We start from the raw sequence: 21,418 nt of genomic DNA, 5'->3' as shown, positions 1-21,418 counted from the left end.
AAGGTACTGACGACTTTGTGGTTTACTGCGATGCGTCTATTCATGGACTCGGTTGCGTGTTAATGCAACGCGAGAAAGTTATTGCCTACGCCTCACGACAACTCAAGACGCATGAAAGAAACTACACTACGCACGATTTGGAACTGGGAGCAGTGGTCTTTGCTCTGAAGATATGGAGACATTACCTGTACGGTACCAAGTGCATTATCTACACCGATCACAGGAGCCTCGAGCATATCTTTAGGCAAAAGGAATTGAACATGCGACAACGTCGATGGGTCGAACTCTTGAATGACTACGATTGCGCCATCAAGTACCATCCGGGCAAGGCCAATGTCGTGGCAGACGCCCTCAGCCGAAAGGACACTATACCAAAGCGCGTGCGAGCATTGCAACTTACCATCCAGTCTAACCTCCCTACCCAGATCCGAAATGCTCAAGTTGAAGCATTGAAGCCGGAAAACATCAGGGCTGAGTCTCTGCGAGGGTCGAGACAGCAACTAGAACAGAAAGAAGACGGTGCTTACTATGTAACAGGGCGCATCTGGGTTCCACTCTTTGGAGATTTACGTGAACTCGTGATGGATGAAGCCCACAAGTCCCGCTACTCAGTACATCCTGGTTCGGACAAGATGTACCACGACTTGAAGACTACATATTGGTGGCCTGGTATGAAGGTCCACATAGCAACATACGTCAGCAAATGTTTGACTTGCGCCAGAGTCAAGACAGAATACCAGAAGCCAGCAGGTCTACTCCAACAACCAGAAATCCCGAAATGGAAATGGGAGCAAATTTCCATGGATTTTGTTACAGGGCTACCTAGGTCTCAACGCGGAAATGATGCTATTTGGGTAATAGTAGATCGATTGACCAAGTCCGCGCACTTTCTGGCTATTAAGGAAACGGACAAGTTTTCTACCTTGGCGGAGATTTACTTAAAGGAAGTAGTTTCGAGGCACGGAGTGCCAACCTCAATTATTTCCGACCGAGACGCTCGTTTTACTTCAGAATTGTGGCAAGCTATGCACAAATCCTTTGGCTCACGTCTGGATATGAGCACCGCATATCACCCGCAAACGGATGGACAGTCCGAACGCACCATCCAGACTCTAGAAGACATGCTTAGAGCGTGTGTGATCGATTTTGGCAAGAACTGGGAGAAGCATCTACCGCTGATAGAGTTCTCCTACAACAACAGTTACCACACTAGTATTCAGGCAGCACCTTTTGAGGCATTGTACGGTCGTAAATGCCGGTCACCTCTCTGCTGGGCGGAAATCGGTGATAGTCAAATCACGGGCCCAGAGATGGTGGTAGATACAACGGAAAAGATTGCCCAGATCAGACAACGCATGGCGGCAGCTCGTGACCGTCAGAAGAGTTACGCTGATAAGCGTAGGAAACCATTGGAATTCCAGGTCGGTGACCGGGTTCTACTTAAAGTCTCACCCTGGAAGGGTGTGGTTCGCTTTGGTAAACGGGGCAAGCTTAATCCGCGATATATCGGACCATTCGAAATTACTGAGAAAATCGGTAAGGTTGCTTATAGATTGAACCTGCCTGAAGAACTGAGTGCGGTACACAACGTTTTTCACGTATCCAACCTGAAGAAGTGTTTGTCGGATGAAACACTTGTGATTCCTTTTAAGGAACTGACTATTGATGAACAGCTACACTTTACTGAGGAACCGATTGAGATCACGGATCGAGAGATCAAAATCCTCAAACGTAGCCAGATACCTCTTGTACGAGTCCGTTGGAACTCGCGACGTGGCCCAGAGTATACCTGGGAGCGGGAAGACCAGATGAAGCACAAGTATCCCCAGTTGTTCCCAAACGAAAACCCCAGCACTGAAGCTACAACTGAATTTCGGGACGAAATTCCAAACTAACGGGGGGATGATGTGACACCCCGTTGAAACGCTTTCACTTACACTAGCTTGACAGTGGCTGCCTTAACTTTCGAGACGAAAGTTCCTAAAACTTGGTGAGTGTTCAAAGAAAAATGTTTACAAAAAGAAAGCAAAGGACAACCAAGTATGGGTTGTTAAGAAGTTTGATGAGAAAGTCGGCAATGAATCTGGTTCCACAAAGCCAGATGAGCCACAGGTTGAGACAAAAGATTCAGTGAATGATGATGAATTTCCATCACTGAAATTTGAAGAAATTAAAAAGAAAGTTGGTAAAGTTGAGATCTCGAATCAGTTTTTTTCTAAAAAAACCGAGTTTGATGTCGAGAAAACATTCAATGGGAATGTTAAGAAGATTTTTGGGAAAATGCTTGATGGGAAAGCAAAAGGGGTTAAAGATTTCTATGCAACTAAAAAGGCAACTTATAACCCTACTGAGCAAGAATTGAAAACCCTCAAGTCTGAAAAGACTTGGGTGGAAATTCTCTTTCCTTGAAGTCTTAGGACTACGCCGGAGATTCCAAGTTTGTAATTGTGGATCAGGAATCGACATCATTCTAGTTTTTGAATAGATTGTTTGAAAGATTTTGAATGAGTTTAAATTTTACAGGTTGAAGGACTATGCCGGAGCTTCCAGGTTGGTAAGTGAGAAGCAGGAATCGGCATCTTTGATTGGTAAAATGTCGTGTGTAGATGTTTGTTTCCCACACATGATACAGGTGTTTGTGTTTTGACAATTGGTACAGAGGGTGCATACTTGCAAATGGTAAATTAGGGACATTAATTTGTACTTGATCTACTACAAGCGATTGATGAACAATATGATGAACCATACCCCTTAACTTACAAGTGAACCTACAAGGGGTTATAAAACTTATTTTCCGGAAAAATCATTTTGATTAAAACAAACTTAAGTGTTTTGAAATCTAAATGAGAAAATAGTTGATTGAAAGGGGGAGTTCTGATTGTTTATGCCTAGTGGATGGCGATTTGATGCGATTCGATATCGGTTGTCACTTTATTTGTACAGTTTGTTTTGAGTTTTCTGTAATTGGGTCAAAAAGCTTAGATAATTTTCAAATTTCCTTTGAAATGTGTTTGCATTTTAGGGGGAGTAGAAAATTTCAGAAAATCCAAAAACATTAGAAAATTTGAAAAATACAAAAACATTATAAAATGTAAAATGAGTTTTGTTGTAAAAAGAGGAAATTATAGTACATCAGTGGACTGTCACAACATGCTAAAGAATTGGAAAGTTAAAATGTGATAAACAATCTTACTGCGGATGTGTCAGTAGGTTTTTTGCACATTTAGTAAATTGTGACGAGATATAAACCTAAAAATTCAAACTTGCTTATTTCGTGGGTAACATATCTTAGATATATAGGTAACCCCTTAAATCTTGTTTGAAAGGTCTCTCTTTCTGAGATACTAGGTCTTTATACTCAGTGATATCTGGGGTATTATTCCGGGACTTCTGCTGTATGGAAATACTGACCTAGTCCCCGAATAATACTTTCTGCAATGCTTTGAAATATAAGCTCACCCTCAGCAAATTGATGAAACAATAAAATTGATAGTCATTGCTGTTGTAACAAAATATCCCCTAAAGGGGACACACCAAAAGTCGAAGCCGTCATCTCTCTGCGTATACGGAAGTATCGACCTGAGCTCTCACGGCCCTCGCAATATAACCCTTTACAGATATCATCTGTGGTATACTCACCTGTAAGACTGAATATTGGGATCTGGATACGGGAGTATATTCAAGTAGTGGGACACATGGATAAGTTTAAGTCATTAAAACATTAATATCGTATCTCGAAACAGTTGAACTTTGTGTGAAAATTTAAGTGGACAAATATACTGACAATCTAGGTGAATTGTTTAGAACTTAAAATGAATCAAACTTAACGGTGTTGGTGACTTGTCTCATAAACTGATATTGTGACACTTCGGATTTTCCCGGACAACCTTTCGATGTAACATGTGTGTACATAAACTATTAAGTGAAAAATTATGAATTGAATTGCTCATTATTGTGTGTTGTGTGCATACATGTACGTATAGATATATTTATATATATGTGTGTTATATATATATATAGGAGCCGAAACCCGACTCGAGACCATGCCCGGTCTGGAGTGAACAGTAGCAGTTGGGCCGGTTAGGGCCTTGTGACCGAGAACCCAACCCGGAACCCCCCTAGCCCAACTCGGTACATTATATAAACCAACCCTCCCCTCCCTTAACCATTTTTACAACACTCTCTCTCTCTCTCACTCACTCCTCCTTCTTCACTAAACCCTAAAACCCTAGCACAACACTACAATCCCTCTCCTTCTTCTCGGGTTCAACCAACATCAAGAACATCCTCGGCTTTAGCTCGGAACCACCAACCGGAAGCTCACTCATCGATCCATCGTACCCACACACCTTGAATCTCTACCGGTTAGTGTTATTATGTTCACTAAGTGTTTGTTGCTCAATATTGATTAATTGCCTTGTAATGCTTGCATGATTGTTGGTTGTGTAGTTGATGATAGTTACTCTTGTTTGAAAAAAATAGAGTGCTTTCCGATTGCTAAAATGCTTGGTTAGATGCTTGGTTAGGTCGATGGTTATATGTTTCGGAGCATGATAATAAATAATAGGATGTGTTATATTGTTTAGGTTGATGGGTTTTGTTATCCGAATGTTGTTAAGGATTTGGTTAAAGGGTTATACATAAATGTTTCGGTTTAAATCTTGTTGTGATATTGTCCGAAAAGTATGTAGGAGGTTTGGGTTGGATTGTGATAAATGGGGCTTGAATGTTTTACGAATGTTGCTTGAAATTGATGAACAGCTTGAATGCCATGGAAATATTTTAAAAATGTTGGTTTTGATCTGATTTGTGCACGAAATAGACAAACAAACATGTTTATGCAATATTAGTGGATAGTACGTATTTGTTTCATGAAAATGCATTTCTATTGGTTCGTACAAGGTGACAGGTTCTAGAAGGTCTTCATGTGCACGTAATCATCGGTTGCGAGTCGCAACCTTTGGTTGCTACTCGAGACCACAGCAGGATTTGTCGAGACCTCCCGGTTGCGAGTCGTAATCAACGCACATCGAGTCCGGTTGCGAGTCGGAACTGCTGATTGCGAGTCGTAATCTCTGGTTGCGACTCGTAATCAAAACGTGACGAACCGAGACCTCGGTTGCGAGTCGCAACCTTGGTTGCGAGTCACTCTTGTCTCGACTGGACTGTTTTAGGGTTATTGGGCTTTTGACTGTTGGATTATCTGTTAACTGGACTTGCTTGTGTATCTGTTACTGTTTAGGCCCAATACCCCACTGTTGTGAATTCGCGTGTTATACGTGTTTGCTATATGTACTGCCATACGTGTTCGCTATGTGTTTACTAGTACCCGACTTGACCCATATTTGGTAACCATGTTAGGACGTGGTGACCAACATACTTGACCGGGTATTTAATCTACCGAGCAACCCAAGGTGAGTTCACAACTTAAAAGCATGCGTCCCGGTGGTTTGGGACACGAGACTAAAACAACCCTATCCCCTTGTAAAGGGGATACCATTTACATTCCTTCCCTAGTTATTGGGAACGAACTTACTTTTCCTTCCCTTGTTATTGGGAAACCTTTTAGTTAATTACTGTTTATACGGAATGCAACCAACGGCACTAAACGCAACTCTATCACTCAAGTCCCTACTACATAATACCGATTAGTCGCCGGGGCCAGGCGAACGGGTTATTAGTTGATAGCGCTATTTAGGTCTTACCAGCCTCACACCGTGCCATGGTATGGGATCGGTCGTGAACTAATGTACTCAGGCATCCGTCAATGATGATAGAACATTGACATCGGGGCATCCTGCGGAAACGCAAACGGTTACCTAGTGTTCGGTATTGGAAAAAAAAAACAGTTTAGTCGCTAACTTTTGGGGTAGCTCCCCATGGCATGTATAAACGGATAAATTAACTGGTGAAACAAGTTTTTGGTAATTAAAACTGGACAACTAGTGAACTCACTCAGCATTATTGTTGACCCCTTACTGCATGCTTGCAGGTGGCCAGTGACTGGAGCAGCTGCTTGGGATGTGTAGTGGTCGTCTGCCCGTGTGTTGGGCTTTTATCATGCTTACCTTATGAACATTGTTTAAAACTGTTTACTTATGCTTCCGCTACTTTTTACTCTGAACTTAAAACATTGAACCCTAAACTTGATATTTGCTAATCTTATGGTTAGTAAGTATTACTTTCGTTATGAACTTAATTATTCAGTATAATTGGTGGCTGGATCCTGGTCAGTCACGCCCCCGAAGCGGGTGTCATCCGCGGGTGGGTTTTGGGGGTGTGACAGATATGATCCTCTTACACAAACTCACATAAATATTGTTTGAAAATATTTCTTTACTGCATCTCTTTACGTTTCAAAATCCAAAAAAGATTTTCGGTGTGTTTTAGCATAAACTTTTGAAAATTCAAAAAGATTTTCAACAACTTGTATTGAAGCGGATTTTCAAAAATTCCGAGTGCTAAACATGATGAGCAAAATTTGAGGGGGAGTGTGTACTTTGAAATTAAATATTTTCAAAATCAAATCTTTCAATTGGTTCATAAAAATCTTTGTTTGATCTGAGGGAGAGTCAGTGTTGGTGCATGTCTCTATAGTTAAATCATGAGAAATTTACTGTGAGGTAGAGTTTATGCAGGTTAAGAATGAGCTGGGCTATCGATCCTAAGCAGAACTAGAGCCAAGTTTCGATCTTGGAAATTAAGAGTTGTGGGATAGTAAGCCAGGTTGATCGATTCGGAGGAGCTTATGAAGAGCCAGGTTATGATACCTGAGGAATCTAATTAAAAAAAATAGCCAGACAACGATCCTGAAGCTGATGATGCTGAAGAACTTAAGGAATGCCAACATATCGCAAGGGGGAGTCCGAAGACAATCTGAAGATGAGAAGAGATAGTGAAGCCCAGAGACTGATCAAGACTGAAGATGTGAAGATATGACAATGTCAAGACTCGACACTTACGACTCGTCAACATCTGAGGGGAGTTTGTTGGTGCATACATCTGTCGACTTCGTCTTGTATCGAGTCTTAGACTAGTTTGTATAGATCAGGGCACGTTATTCGAGAAAATCGGAAGAGTTAGTGAGTTAAGAAGCTGATTTCGCTCCAATATTCATATGAAGGTGATTCCCCGAGAATCACAAGAGCTGATTCCGCTCCAAATGGTCTTATGTCATTTCGGGAGAAATCAGACCACTATATATAGTGTCTCAGGAGCAAAATAATGTAATTGAGACCTTGTATTCCATACCGAAGTGCTGCCGGTGTGAGGTTTGAATGTAAACAACGTCAGATCAATACAATCAGTGAATTAAGTGAAGATTTAGCTGTTTCTACCTTTGTTTCTTGTTTTCCGCACCTGAAACGAAGTAAAACTCCTCTGAACGACTCATTTGGGTCAGTCGGAAGATCCTACATTTATCACCCTGGGCTTCTTTATCTGCAGAATTGTTTCTTCAGTGCCTGTAACTGGATCCACCCTCTTCACTTTCTTCGGATGATGTGGCTTCTAGTGATTAAATTCTCGGAATGCTTCAAACTTCAGCAAACCCCATGTAGGCATATCATGAACCCTGACTGGATAAGATAATGTTCTGACTTTGGGCAATTCTTAAACATCCCACCAAGGCAGAGACATTATATCCTGAATATACTCGAAATACTGAACACCAAACTCTCTTCTGATTGCATAAGCATTCACTTGTGGCAAATAACCCCAACTTATTATTTCACCAAGAGAAACTTATCTATCTCTTTTGTAATACTTCAGTGGTCCTTTGTATTTTCTCTCTGTATCTTTTCTGAACCACTTCTTTTTCTCTTCGCGTTGTTCATCCTTTGACATTTTGTCACACCCCCAAAATCCACATGCGGAGTATCACTGCTTGGAGGCGTGACTGACCAGGATCAAGCCACCAATCATATTGAACAACACAATTAAATATTTAAAACCAAACGCAATATAATTGGTGTTTCAAAATAAACCAAACATGCCTAAGAAATCAACGGAAGCATAGTAATGTTTAAATAACCAACACATAGTTTAAAGTTCAAATGTTTAAGTATTGAACATAACAGTCCATAATCCCACAACGACCGCTCCTCCCTATGCAAGCTCCATAAGCACCTAACGACCTACAAGGCATGTAACAACGAGTCAACAACAAAGTTGAGCGAGTTCACAGTTGGTTGTTTAGTGTCACCAGTTTGTTCTGAAATCATAAGTTGTTTCGTGTACCACGAGTTAACCAGTTCTTTTGTTTCCCACACCATAACCATAATCAGTGGGGGGGCTTCCCCTGTGAACCACTAGACGTACCATATCAACTAATAACGAAACATAAGTTGTGCCCTACATCAGTGTCTATCATCACTGACAGTTTGCCATAGTCCATTAGTACACGCTCGTTCGAACGACACGGTGTGAGGTTTGTTAAACCTAATAGCGCTATTAACTAATGACCCGCTCGCCATCGGCCTCGGCGATTAACTCGATATAAAGAGGAGGGTCTTCATGATAGAGTTTTGTCTAGTAAGTTAAGGTTGTTGTCCTACCCAAGGAGGACGAACGTACGTAGTTCTACCCAAGGAGAATACGCAGGATTTATAGTGGCATCCTACCCAAGGAGGATGGCCGTACATATCCTACCCAAGGAGGATATGTAGATTCCGTTTTAGTTTATTAACCCATTCCCAACCCTTGGGAATCACATGCCTTGTAGAAAGTGTGAACTCACCTTGGTTTGCTCGGTAAGATTAGTACTCGCTCACAAATAATTCAATCCAATCCTATAGTGTTTATACATGTGTAATCAGTTGATAATCACATAGTTCAAGTAACAGTCATGATCATAACGTATATTCGAGCAACAACTAACACATTGCATATAACAGTTGTACAAGCTCATGCAAATCATGCTTATCATTAACAACAGTTAACTAACCCAGTTAACCCGTAACAGACTTAACAGAGTTACTGAGCATGTTTAACCCTTGACGAAACCCCTGTTTCGTCATGACTCCCACTAGACGAAACGCCCTGTTTCGTCATAATTCCCTTTTGACGAAACTCCCTGTTTCGTCGTGCATCCCATTGGCGAAACACACCCGTTTCTTCGTGATTACCCTTCGGCGAAACACACCCGTTTCGTCGTCATCGGCGTTTCGTCGGAAGGCATCAGTTATGTCGTGTAACTGATGATTACCCAGAAACCCTAACCATCATCCTCAGCCGTTATGCACTATCATCGATCATCATCATATGGAAATCATACGATATTCATTCAAGCACAACAGAACCATACATTAATCTTAAACGATCTATAACATACAATGACCATTACATGAACACAAATTCACAGATTTACAATATCAATCAACCTATCTCATTGAACAACATCCTATTCGAATTAACAACAACAAGAACCCTAAACGTTAACAGATTTAACATTCTGTCGTCACATAATCCGAATAGTGTTTACAAGTTTCGTTTTCGTTCATACATATCATAATAATCATCATCAACAATCAAAAGGGGATCCACACATAAGATCAAGCATTACATAACATTGATGAATCATGTCTTTGATTAAAAGTTAGCTATGATATCAATCAATTAATCATGCAAGAGTTTTAAACACTAACCGTGATAAACGAAAATACTAACTTGATCGGCCTAAAGGGCTTCAAGAACACAAGATCGCTGTCAGTAGAGAGAGAGAGCTCAAGGGTTTCTAATTTGCTAACAGTGTGATGAGTGAAGCCGTTTCACGTAAATATACCCACATTAGCGTACTAGGCCCTTAGTGGGCTTCGGCGAAACAGTGGGCCGGCGAAACGCCTGTTTCATCGAGGTGTGTGTGACGAAACACACCTTTGGTTTCGTCGAGATGGTTAGCGGCAAAACTCCCGTTTCATCGTGGTTGTTTGGGGTGCAACATTTAAAGATTCTAACTTCTAAGATTCTCACTTCTAAACAGGTTAACAGGTTATGTCACACCCCCAAAATCCACCTGCGGAGTACCACCGCTTGGGAGCGTGACTGACCAGGATCAAGCCACCAATCATATCGAACATGTAATTAATATCAAGTAAAATAAATGTAAACCAATCATTCGATACGATAAGTGTTCAAAACATAATCATAGTTTCAAAGTGTAGCGGAAGCATAAGTATGAAAACCCAATGTGTAACATAAGTTCAAATGTTTAAATGTTTTAACATGGCATCCACGACCCATGCTCCACAACGACCTGCTCCTCCCTGTGCAAGCTCCATGTATCTAACGACCTGCAAGGCATGTAACAGAGGATCAACAACTAGTTGAGCGAGTTCACAGTTTATAGTTCGGTATTTGTAATAGTATAGTAAGCCTAGTATTCGTTCATTAAGTCATGTATCGTAATAGTTCGTATCGCGGCCCTCTAGGCATGTATGCGAAGATTAAGGGAAGTTCTCAAGTATTCTAGACTAGGTATGTTTGTATCGCGGCCACCCGGCACCTGTGCGAAGTTTTAGTGTATAGTTCATAGCCTTCCTAGGCATGTGTGCGAAGATTAGTCATATTATCGCAGCCAACCCTGGCATGTGTGCGAAGATCAGTCATATTATCGCAGCCAGTCCCGGCGTGTGTGCGAAGATCAGTTCTATAAGCATCACTAGCCTAGCAGCATCTTAACCAATCACCTTTCTCACCCGAGGATCATATCACTATGTTCCATTATCTAGAGAAGTACAAATAAATAAATCAATCCCATTCCCACCCTGGGAACCCCATGCCTTGGCTGTGTGAACTCACCTTGGTTTGCTCGGTATGCTAGGTTATGCACTCACAAGTAATCAGTCAAATCCTATTGTATGCACGTATAATAATCAGTTTCGAATTCGCAATATTTCACATGTATTCTATGTCTCAAAGTGTGTTCAAGCAATCATCGCCATGCAACACATAACAGTTATATTTCACGTTCATCCAAATATGCATCATATGGTAGAGTGCTTGGTAAATTCTAACGTAGATAATCAATAACACGCTTTACGGATCATCAAGCTAACAATAGTTGCATGCTTTACATATCTGACGAATATAACACAGTTAACACATAACAGATTCAATCACGTAATAAATACATTCAGCTTCACTTTAACATCACACAAAGTCGGGCAGGCCTTGCCCTATCTAAAACTCGGACATACAAGTGTGAGGGGGGGGCTTCCCCTGTTTGAAAGTCGGATAAAAGGGTGGTGGGGGCTTTAAAGGTCGGACAAGGCTTCTAGTCACAAAGCTCGGACCCCTTTGAATGCTTAAATGTCGGACAAGGGGGAAAGGCCATAACTCGGACCACATGATCATTTAAAAGGTCGGACCTCACCTCCTCATATAAAACTCGGACCACTCAAGTGATTAAAGATCGGACCACCTTCATTCACAAAGAACTCGGACTAGATGCTTTACAAAAGTCAGACTAGTATGAATGTTTGAAAGGTCGGACACCCCCTCACATACAAGGAAACTCGGACTTTGTTGGTGGACTACATCTGTTGATTCCGTCTAGGTGTCTATGATCAGGTCTTAAGTCGCATTGTATAGCATAGGGCACGTTTTACGAAAAAACAGGAGTCTGTGTAGGTGTTATTTGCTAGGATCGCTCATAGGGTCATAGGGATGGTGGGTCGCTTATTTGTCAAAGTGTGAACCGCTTATTTGTACGTGTCTGGACCGCTCATATGAACATGTGACATATGAGCGGACCCAAACCACTATATATAGGGGTCTTTAGGGCGATCCACAGCACGTTGAGTCTGAATTCCACGCCGAAGCTTTGCCGGTGTGACGATCGAGCTGTAAAACGTTTGATATCAATAAAACAAGAGTTAGAAAGGAGAACAAGCTACTTCTACTTGTATTTCTTATTATTCCGCATCTGAAACGCTAGAGATAACCTCTGAACGACTCGTTCGGGTCAACAAACGATCCTACAAGTGGTATCAGATCTTGGGAGGAGGTTTTCTGCAGATTGTAGCTGTTTTTCATCATTTCTTCTCACTTCTACACCTTCTTTTACTGATTCGAGAAGATTTCACGGTCGGAATTCGCTCAAATTTTCACAGCTTGTGCGCAATAGTATCGAGATAAACCCTGGGAAGTTTGAAGCCAAAATTCGAAGTTTTTATGGGTCAAATCATGTTCGTAATGTGGACCGCTCGTAGTGACGTCATCATGAACCGCTCTTAGGTCACGTTTTGGATCGCTCATTTGCACAAATTTGCAGTTGGTTCGCTCAAAATTTGTGTTTGGATCGCTCATAAGTCAATTTCTGGACCGCTCCAAAAGTCAATTTCTGGATCGCTCATTTGGATAAATTTGGTTCGCTCTTTTAGTTATCAGCCTGATTCACTCGAACGAACAACATCCTGGTCCGCTCGAACGGATATTATTTGAGTTCGCTCATTCGGTAAAATTTCCGCTCTGATACCAGACTCCCCCTCAGATGTTTATGGAGTCGACTATCAAGCACTGTCTCTGTGTCTTCACATCTTCAGTCTTAATCAGTCTTTGGGCTTTCTCTTTCTCTCTATCTTCAGACTCCCCCTCTCGATTTACTGGTATTCTTTTGTTCTTCAGTAACATCTTCAGGATCGTTGTCTGATCTTCACAGGCTTTCAGAATCAAATAACCTGGCTATAAAAGCACTTTAATTCTCTTGATCAGATCTCTTGATTCCTTAAATTCATTAGCATCAACAATAAATGTGATCTTCAGGATCAGAATCTGTCTCTACTCATTCTTTCAGGATCGATCAACCTGGCTCTAACATATCTTCAGGAATCGAAACTTGGCTACCTGTACAATCTCAACCCCGAAATAAATTTCTTTCACAAATATTTCAAACAATTTTGTACCAGCACATGACTCTCTAATGCATTAATCAAACATATAATTGTGTACCAACACAAACTCTCTCTCAACTATCTATGATGAACCACTTAAAGAAGGTTAAATTTAACGAAAACAATTTGATTTACACAAATACTCCCCCTCAAATTCAGGTCATCATGTTTAGCACTCAGAATTTTGAAAATCAGTTTTCCAACGTCAGTTGTCAAAATTTTTTTTTAACTTTTTCAAGATTTAAGCCAACACAAAAAAAATCTTTTTGGATTTTCTGAAAGACATTATCTGACATCACTTGAAGATACAAACATATAGAAGTGTAATATTTACAATCAATATTTTTGTGAGTTCGTGCAAGAGGATCATATCAGTTTATGAGACAAATCACCAACACCGTTAAGCTTGATTTCATTTTAAGCTTTAAACAATTTACCTAGATTGTCAGTATGTTTGTCCTCTTAAATTCTCAACACAAATTTCAATCGATTCGAGATACAATATTAATGTTTTAGAGACTTAAACTTAATTATGTATCACTCCACTTGAATATAATCCTGTATCCATATCCCAAATATTCAGTCTTACAGGTGAGTATACCACAGCTGATATCTGTAAAGGGGTTAGGTGCGAAACCGTGAGAGCTCAGGTCAGAACTTCCGTTCAGCAGAGAGATGATGGCTCGACTTTTGGTGTGTCCCCTTTAGAGGATCTTTTGAATTACAACAGCAATGACTATCAATTTTATTGTTTAATCAGATTGCTGAGGGCGGTGCTTTTTCAAGCATTTGCAAAAAGTATTATCCATGGACTAGGTCAGTACTTCCATACAGCAGAAGTCCCGGGATAATACCCCAGATATCACTGAGTATAAAGACCTCGTATCTCAGAATATGGGACCTTTCAAACAAGATTTCGGGGGTTACCCATATATTCAAGAATAGTTACCCACAAATCAAGCAAGTTTGAATTTAGGTTTATATCTCGTTTCAATTTACTAAATGTGCGAAAATCTACTGACACATCCGCAGTAAAATTGTTTAACACTTTTTAAACTTTTCAATTCTTTAGCGTGCCGTGATAGTCCACTGATGTACTATCATTTCCTCTTTTTCGCAACAAAACTCATTTTTGAATTTTATCATGTTTTTGGCTTTTTCAAATTTTCAAATGTTTTTGGATTTTCTGAAATTTCCCTACTCCCCCTAAAATGCAAACACATTTTAAAGAAAATTGAAAACATCTAGACTCTTAACCTACTAGAAACATAAAATGCAAAACAAACTGTACAAAAACTTGACAACTGACACTGAATCCCATCAAATCGCCATTTACTTGGCATAAATAATCTGAACTCCCCCTATCACAAATCATTTTCTCATTTAGATTTCAAAACACTTAAGTTTGTTTTAATCAAAATGATTTTTCTAGAAAATGAATTTATGTTGATAACAACCACTTGTAGGTCTATCTTTTAAAAACGGGGATGTGGTTCATCATCTTGTCTATCTTTTGCCAAGAATAGTAAATCAAGTACAATTTAATGTCCCTGATTTATCATTTTCATTTAAGAACCTTCTATACCACTTGTAAATGTAACCTCTTCAAAGTATACAAACATCTAAAAATTTATCCACAAATACCACTTGTGGGATCAAGATTACCACTTGTAGGAATGTTACGTCTACATCACCATTTTACCAATCAGGATGCCGATTCCTGCTTCGCAATTACCAACCTGGAAGCTCCGGCGTAATCCTTTCACATGCAAAATCCAAAACACTATTCAAAATTTTTCAAACACACTTATCAAATACTAGAAAGATGCCGATTCCTGATCCACGATATAAACTTGGGATCTCCGGCATAGTCCTTCGACTATCATGGAAAGCATACTTCCAACCAAGTCTTCTCAGACTTGATGGCTTTCAGTTCTTGAGCTGTAGGGTTGTATGTTGCCTATTTAGTAGCATAAAAATCTTTAACCCCTTTAGCTCTCCCACTCAACATCTTCCCAAATATCTTCTTAACATTCCCGTTGAATGTTTTCTCGACATCAAATTCATCTTTTTCTTTGTAAAACTGATTTGAAATCTCAGTTTTTCCCACTTTTTTCTTCACTTCCTCAAACTTCAATGATGGAAATTCCTCATCATTCACTGAAATCTTCTTCTTCACCTGTGGCTCTTCTGGCTTTGTGGAACCAGATTCATCGCCGACATTCTCTTCACTTTTCTTCGCAACCCACACTTGGTTGTCTTTTCCTTTCTTTTTGTAAAAATTCTTTTCCGAACACTCACCAACCTCAAATTTTTAATTTTCAAAAATTTTAGATCCATTGGTTGGTGTGTCAACATCAACAACTTTCTCTTTCAACTTGTGAGAAACTCCCTGTTTTGATTGTGCACTTTTTGAGCAATTCCATGCAATGTGACCAGCTTCATTGCATCTATAACAGGTTCTAGTTTCTCTTTGATAACATATATCCTCTCCATTCTTCCTTTTCTCAGCAAGAAACTCTTTATTAGACTGTCTCCAGAACGGTTTCTGTTGTTCCTCCTCAGTACTTCCACCTGACACAAATTCAGATTTTGTTTTAGAATTTTTTATATTTTTATCATTTTCTGGTGGAATAAAACCAAGACCTTTCTTTTTGTAGCTACGATTCTGATTAGGTTTCTTTAGAAAACCAGGACCAGAGTTGTAACCTTTTTTCTTGTTTAAACGTTGCTGAACTCTAGAAGTATATTTTTTAGATTTTTCAAAACTTTTCAAAACTTTTAATTCTGGAATATTCACCTCTATAAGTTTAAAGTTTTGTTTATTAGTTCCGTTTTAATACTCATTATTGGGAACTCCTTATTGTAATATAATTTGTCCGAATCATTCAAAGTATACACAACTTCGAATGTTTCATCATTCAAATCTGCCTTTGACAATAAAAATTCTTTACTATAAGACCGTTTTTCCGACGAATTTTGACTGTTGACTGACGACTTTGACTTTCCAGACCCAGATTTCAACTCAGACTCCTCATCAGTATCCAACACTTGATCGACCACCTTTTTGATTAGAACAGACTCATGATCAGTATCGGATGAGGTATACGTGATATCTATGTTATCTGGTAAAACGTCAGTTGTGTCGGTTTTAAGCTTTATATTTACTGCTTTTTCCAATTGCTCCTCATTTGGTCTTCTAGGTGAATAACCATCCCAAATCGGAGGCGGACATTTGTTGTAACTAACAGTCGATTTCTTACCACAGTCTTTCTACTCTTTCAGCTTCTCATCTTTGAAAGCTTCCATACCTGCAACAGTTGGATAAACACGATCAATGAGATAATCAGAAGTAGTATAGCTTAACAATAACCGCCTAATTCTCTCATTTTCAATCTTTTCAGTTTCCAACTCTTGCTTCCATTTGGCACTCTCTTCAATGTAGAAATTGATCGCTTTTTGTTTTGACATCAAAGTTGCATTCATCATTGTCAGTGCCTGTTCTCTTTCTGAGTTTGTCGTTTGGAGACCAGTTACTGTTTTATTCTAGAAATCGTATGATTCTTTCACATAATTAAGGTTGAACAGTAACTGCTCCTTCTTCTTCTTCTCGTACTCAGCTATAATGTCGTCTTTTACTGCACATTCCTTGCAATCTTCCAAACACTTTGTGCAAGGCTTGACGAATTCAACAATCTTCTCAACTTTGATTGTTTTAACAACTTCTACCACTTTTTCTACTTCAATCACCTTTCCTTCTTCTTTCACAACCTCAGTAATCTTTTCAGCAACATTCTCGGCTTTTTGAATATCACCTTTAGATTCGGATTGTTGTTCTTTAGTAGCTCGTTTCTCCTTCAGTTTCTCCATCCGACCTGCAAAATAGAAATGAAAACTTTCAGGAGAAAGATGAGATTTAGCAACATTTATATGTTTTTCTTCCTCATCATCACTACTGCTGTGATCAGGTGATTGATCAAACTGTACAGACTTATCAGAATCACCATCAGATACATCAGAATCAGTCGGTGTTTTATCAAAAACAACATTCTTTTCTGGAACATTTTCATTTTGTACATCTTCATCTGAACCCTGTAAACCTTCATTTGAACTTTCTGACACTTCCCCAGAATGTTCTGAAAGATTATCAGTACTGTCTGAGCATTCATCAGATGACATAGATTTTTCATCTTCACTTTTCACAGTCTCTCCGATAGATCTCATCCAAGTAGCAAACAAATCTGGCTCACGGACGATTTTGGCAATGAAAGCTTTAAACTCTCCCTTCTTATCCACAAACATATCCCAACTGAAACCTTCTGGTAGTTTCTCATCATCTTGATCGATAATGCGTGCTGACGAGGCTTCAGATGCTATGTAATCACTCCAGCTGAAATCTACCAAACATGCTCTTTTGGGATCTTCAATCTTTCTCCCATGAGCTGTCTGAGGTTCTTGGGATTGACCGACTTGCTGATAGATAGCTTTGCGATAGTAATCATCTTTCCCAAATGGATTCTGTGCTCCACTAGCTTCTCTTCCTTTGCACTCCCGCTTAAAATGGCCTTTCTCCCTGCATCGAAAACAAGTAACTTTAGATTTATCAAAACCTAAAGTAGAGACATGTGCATCAAGAAAGTCATTTCTCCCGGTAATGATTTTGAATTTCTCAGCTCGTCGAAGAACACTAGCAAGACACCATTTAATATCCATGAGTTCCATTTCTTCGGCGTCTATTTGATCATAATCCTCTTTGGTAAGCATAGGATTTCCGATCTGACCAGCAACAAGACCTTCATAGGATAACAGAACTGAACCCAGAAGTGCCATGTGGTCTTTAGCAGTGTCTTCAGAGAAGCTTTGACTTTCTGGAAGGTTGAGAGCTATGTTGCACTGAATTATGTATCCATTTCCGGTTTTTGTACTCTGAGACTGAAAACTAGTGTTAGTCTCTTTCGGATTCACACTTGGAAACGATGAAAACCCGCTGCTGCTCTTGTTTGAACCCTGATCAGCTTTTTCTGATGAATCTCCAGCACTGAAAGCGGTTTGAATCTTCGGACTTCTTTCAGCTTCAGAAACTGGAATACTACCTTTATAATACATCTTTACATCCTGTTGGCCACTCGGGTTATTCATCCTGGCTATCTTCTGTTGTTCCAGATCCTGTCCCTCTAGCTTCTCAATAAACTGTCCAATTGTCAGTCTGTCATAAACACCCGTGTTTTTCAGTATCATCAAATACGTTCCCCATTCTTTCTGAGGTAACGCATCAGCCAACTTATCAACATATTCTTCACGAGCTTTATCAACACCCAACATTGACAATGATCGCACCAAATGACAGTATCTCTCGATCAACTTCTTAGTGTCCTCTCCCGGCAAACTACAGAACAAGTCAAATTCTTTCTTAATCAATGCCTTCTTGCTTTTGATCATACTTTCACTACCCTCGAATTTGACTTTAAGAGCATCCCATATCGACTTAGCAGTTTTGTCGTGCTGTAACAAAATGAATATGTCTTCTTTAATCGCCTGCTGTAACAGACTGATCATCATTTTCTCTGCTCTGTACATTGCATGTTCTTGTTCTGAGAATTCGGATATTTGTTTAACAACTTGCAATTCTGTTCGAGGCAATGTGTACTTTTCCAATATGCACTCCCATGATCTGAGATGATTTGCCTGAACCCAGTTTTCAAAGCGATCTTTCCACCCATAATACTCCTCAATGCTCATCAATTTCGGGGGTTTCTGGGTAGTTCCCGTTTCGTTTTCTAGATTCATGACTTGAGCAATCGCGGCTGGAGTAGTCGATGTAGCAAAAGCGTTGTAAAACTCAGAATCCATACTGACTTATAAGCGAGCTAAACAAATGATCGAAAAGCGAATTAACTTTGCACAATAAGCGAACCAGAGAAATCCAAATAAGCGAACCGAGTGACTGACTAATGAGCGGACCAATCAATTTTACCGAATGAGCGAACTCAAATAATATCCGTTCGAGCGGACCAGGATGTTGTTCGTTCGAGCGAATCAGGCTGATAACTAAAAGAGCGAACCAAATTTATCCAAATGAGCGATCCAGAAATTGACTTTTGGAGCGGTCCAGAAATTGACTTATGAGTGATCCAAACACAAATTTTGAGCGAACCAACTGCAAATTTGTGCAAATGAGCGATCCAAAACGTGACCTAAGAGCGGTTCATGATGACATCACTACGAGCGGTCCACATTACGAACATGATTTGACCCATAAAAACTTCGAATTTTGGCTTCAAACTTCCCAGGGTTTATCTCGATACTATTGCGCACAAGCTGTGAAAATTTGAGCGAATTCCGACCGTGAAATCTTCTCGAATCAGTAAAAGAAGGTGTAGAAGTGAGAAGAAATGATGAAAAACTGCTACAATCTGCAGAAAACCTCCTCCCAAGCTCTGATACCACTTGTAGGATCGTTTGTTGACCCGAACGAGTCGTTCAGAGGTTATCTCTAGCGTTTCAGATGCGGAATAATAAGAAATACAAGTAGAAGTAGCTTGTTCTCCTTTCTAACTGCTTGTTTTATTGATATCAAACGTTTTACAGCTCGATCGTCACACCGGCAGAGCTTCGGCGTGGAATTCAGACTCAACGTGCTGTGGATCGCCCTAAAGACCCCTATATATAGTGGTTTGGGTCCGCTCATATGTCACATGTTCATATGAGCGGTCCAGACACGTACAAATAAGCGGTTCACACTTTGACAAATAAGCGACCCACAATCCCTATGACCCTATGAGCGGTCCTAGCAAATAACACCTACACAGACTCCTGTTTTTTCGTAAAACGTGCCCTATGCTATACAATGCGACTTAAGACTTGATCCTAGACACCTAGACGGAATCAACAGATGTAGTGCACCAAAAGACTCCCCCTCAGATGTTGATGGAGTCGACTATCAAGCACTGTCTCTGTGTCTTCACATCTTCAGTCTTAATCAGTCTCTGGGCTTTCTCTTTCTCTCTATCTTCAGACTCCTCCTCTCGATTTACTGGTATTCTTTTGTTCTTCAGTAACATCTTCAGGATCGTTGTCTGATCTTCACAGGCTTTCAGAATCAAATAACCTGGCTATAAAAGCACTTTAATTCTCTTGATCAGATCTCTTGATTCCTTAAATTCATTAGCATCAACAATAAATGTGATCTTCAGGATCAGAATCTGTCTCTACTCATTCTTTCAGGATCGATCAACCTGGCTCTAACAGATCTTCAGGAATCGAAACTTGGCTACCTGTACAATCTCAACCCCGAAATAAATTTCTTTCACAAATATTTCAAACAATTTTGTACCAGCACATGACTCTCTAATGCATTAATCAAACATATAATTGTGTACCAACACAAACTCTCTCTCAACTATCTATGATGAACCACTTAAAGAAGGTTAAATTTAATGAAAACAGTTTGATTTACACAAATACTCCCCCTCAAATTCAGGTCATCATGTTTAGCACTCGGAATTTTGAAAATCAGTTTTCCAACGTCAGTTGTCGAAAATTTTTTTTTAACTTTTTCAAGATTTAAGCCAACACAAAAAAAATCTTTTTGGATTTTCTGAAAGACATTATCTGACATCACTTGAAGATACAAACATATAGAAGTGTAATATTTACAATCAATATTTTTGTGAGTTCGTGCAAGAGGATCATATCAGTTTATGAGACAAATCACCAACACCGTTAAGCTTGATTTCATTTTAAGCTTTAAACAATTTACCTAGATTGTCAGTATGTTTGTCCTCTTAAATTCTCAACACAAATTTCAATCGATTCGAGATACAATATTAATGTTTTAGAGACTTAAACTTAAGTGTGTATCACTCCACTTGAATATACTCCTGTATCCATATCCCAAATATTCAGTCTTACAGGTGAGTATACCACAGCTGATATCTGTAAAGGGGTTAGGTGCGAAACCGTGAGAGCTCAGGTCAGAACTTCCGTTCAGCAGAGAGATGACGGCTCGACTTTTGGTGTGTCCCCTTTAGAGGATCTTTTGAATTACAACAGCAATGACTATCAATTTTATTGTTTAATCAGATTGCTGAGGGCGGTGCTTTTTCAAGCATTTGCAAAAAGTATTATCCGGGGACTAGGTCAGTACTTCCATACAGCAGAAGTCCCGGGATAATACCCCAGATATCACTGAGTATAAAGACCTAGTATCTCAGAATATGGGACCTTTCAAACAAGATTTCGGGGGTTACCCATATATTCAAGAATAGTTACCCACAAATCAAGCAAGTTTGAATTTAGGTTTATATCTCGTTTCAATTTACTAAATGTGCGAAAATCTACTGACACATCCGCAGTAAAATTGTTTAACACTTTTTAAACTTTTCAATTCTTTAGCGTGCCATGATAGTCCACTGATGTACTATCATTTCCTCTTTTTCGCAACAAAACTCATTTTTGAATTTTATCATGTTTTTGGCTTTTTCAAATTTTCAAATGTTTTTGGATTTTCTGAAATTTCCCTACCCCCC

This window comes from Helianthus annuus, chromosome 10, assembly GCF_002127325.2.
Source record: "Helianthus annuus cultivar XRQ/B chromosome 10, HanXRQr2.0-SUNRISE, whole genome shotgun sequence".
In the NCBI taxonomy this organism is placed as follows: domain Eukaryota; kingdom Viridiplantae; phylum Streptophyta; class Magnoliopsida; order Asterales; family Asteraceae; genus Helianthus; species Helianthus annuus.
This window is presented reverse-complemented; position numbering follows the sequence as displayed.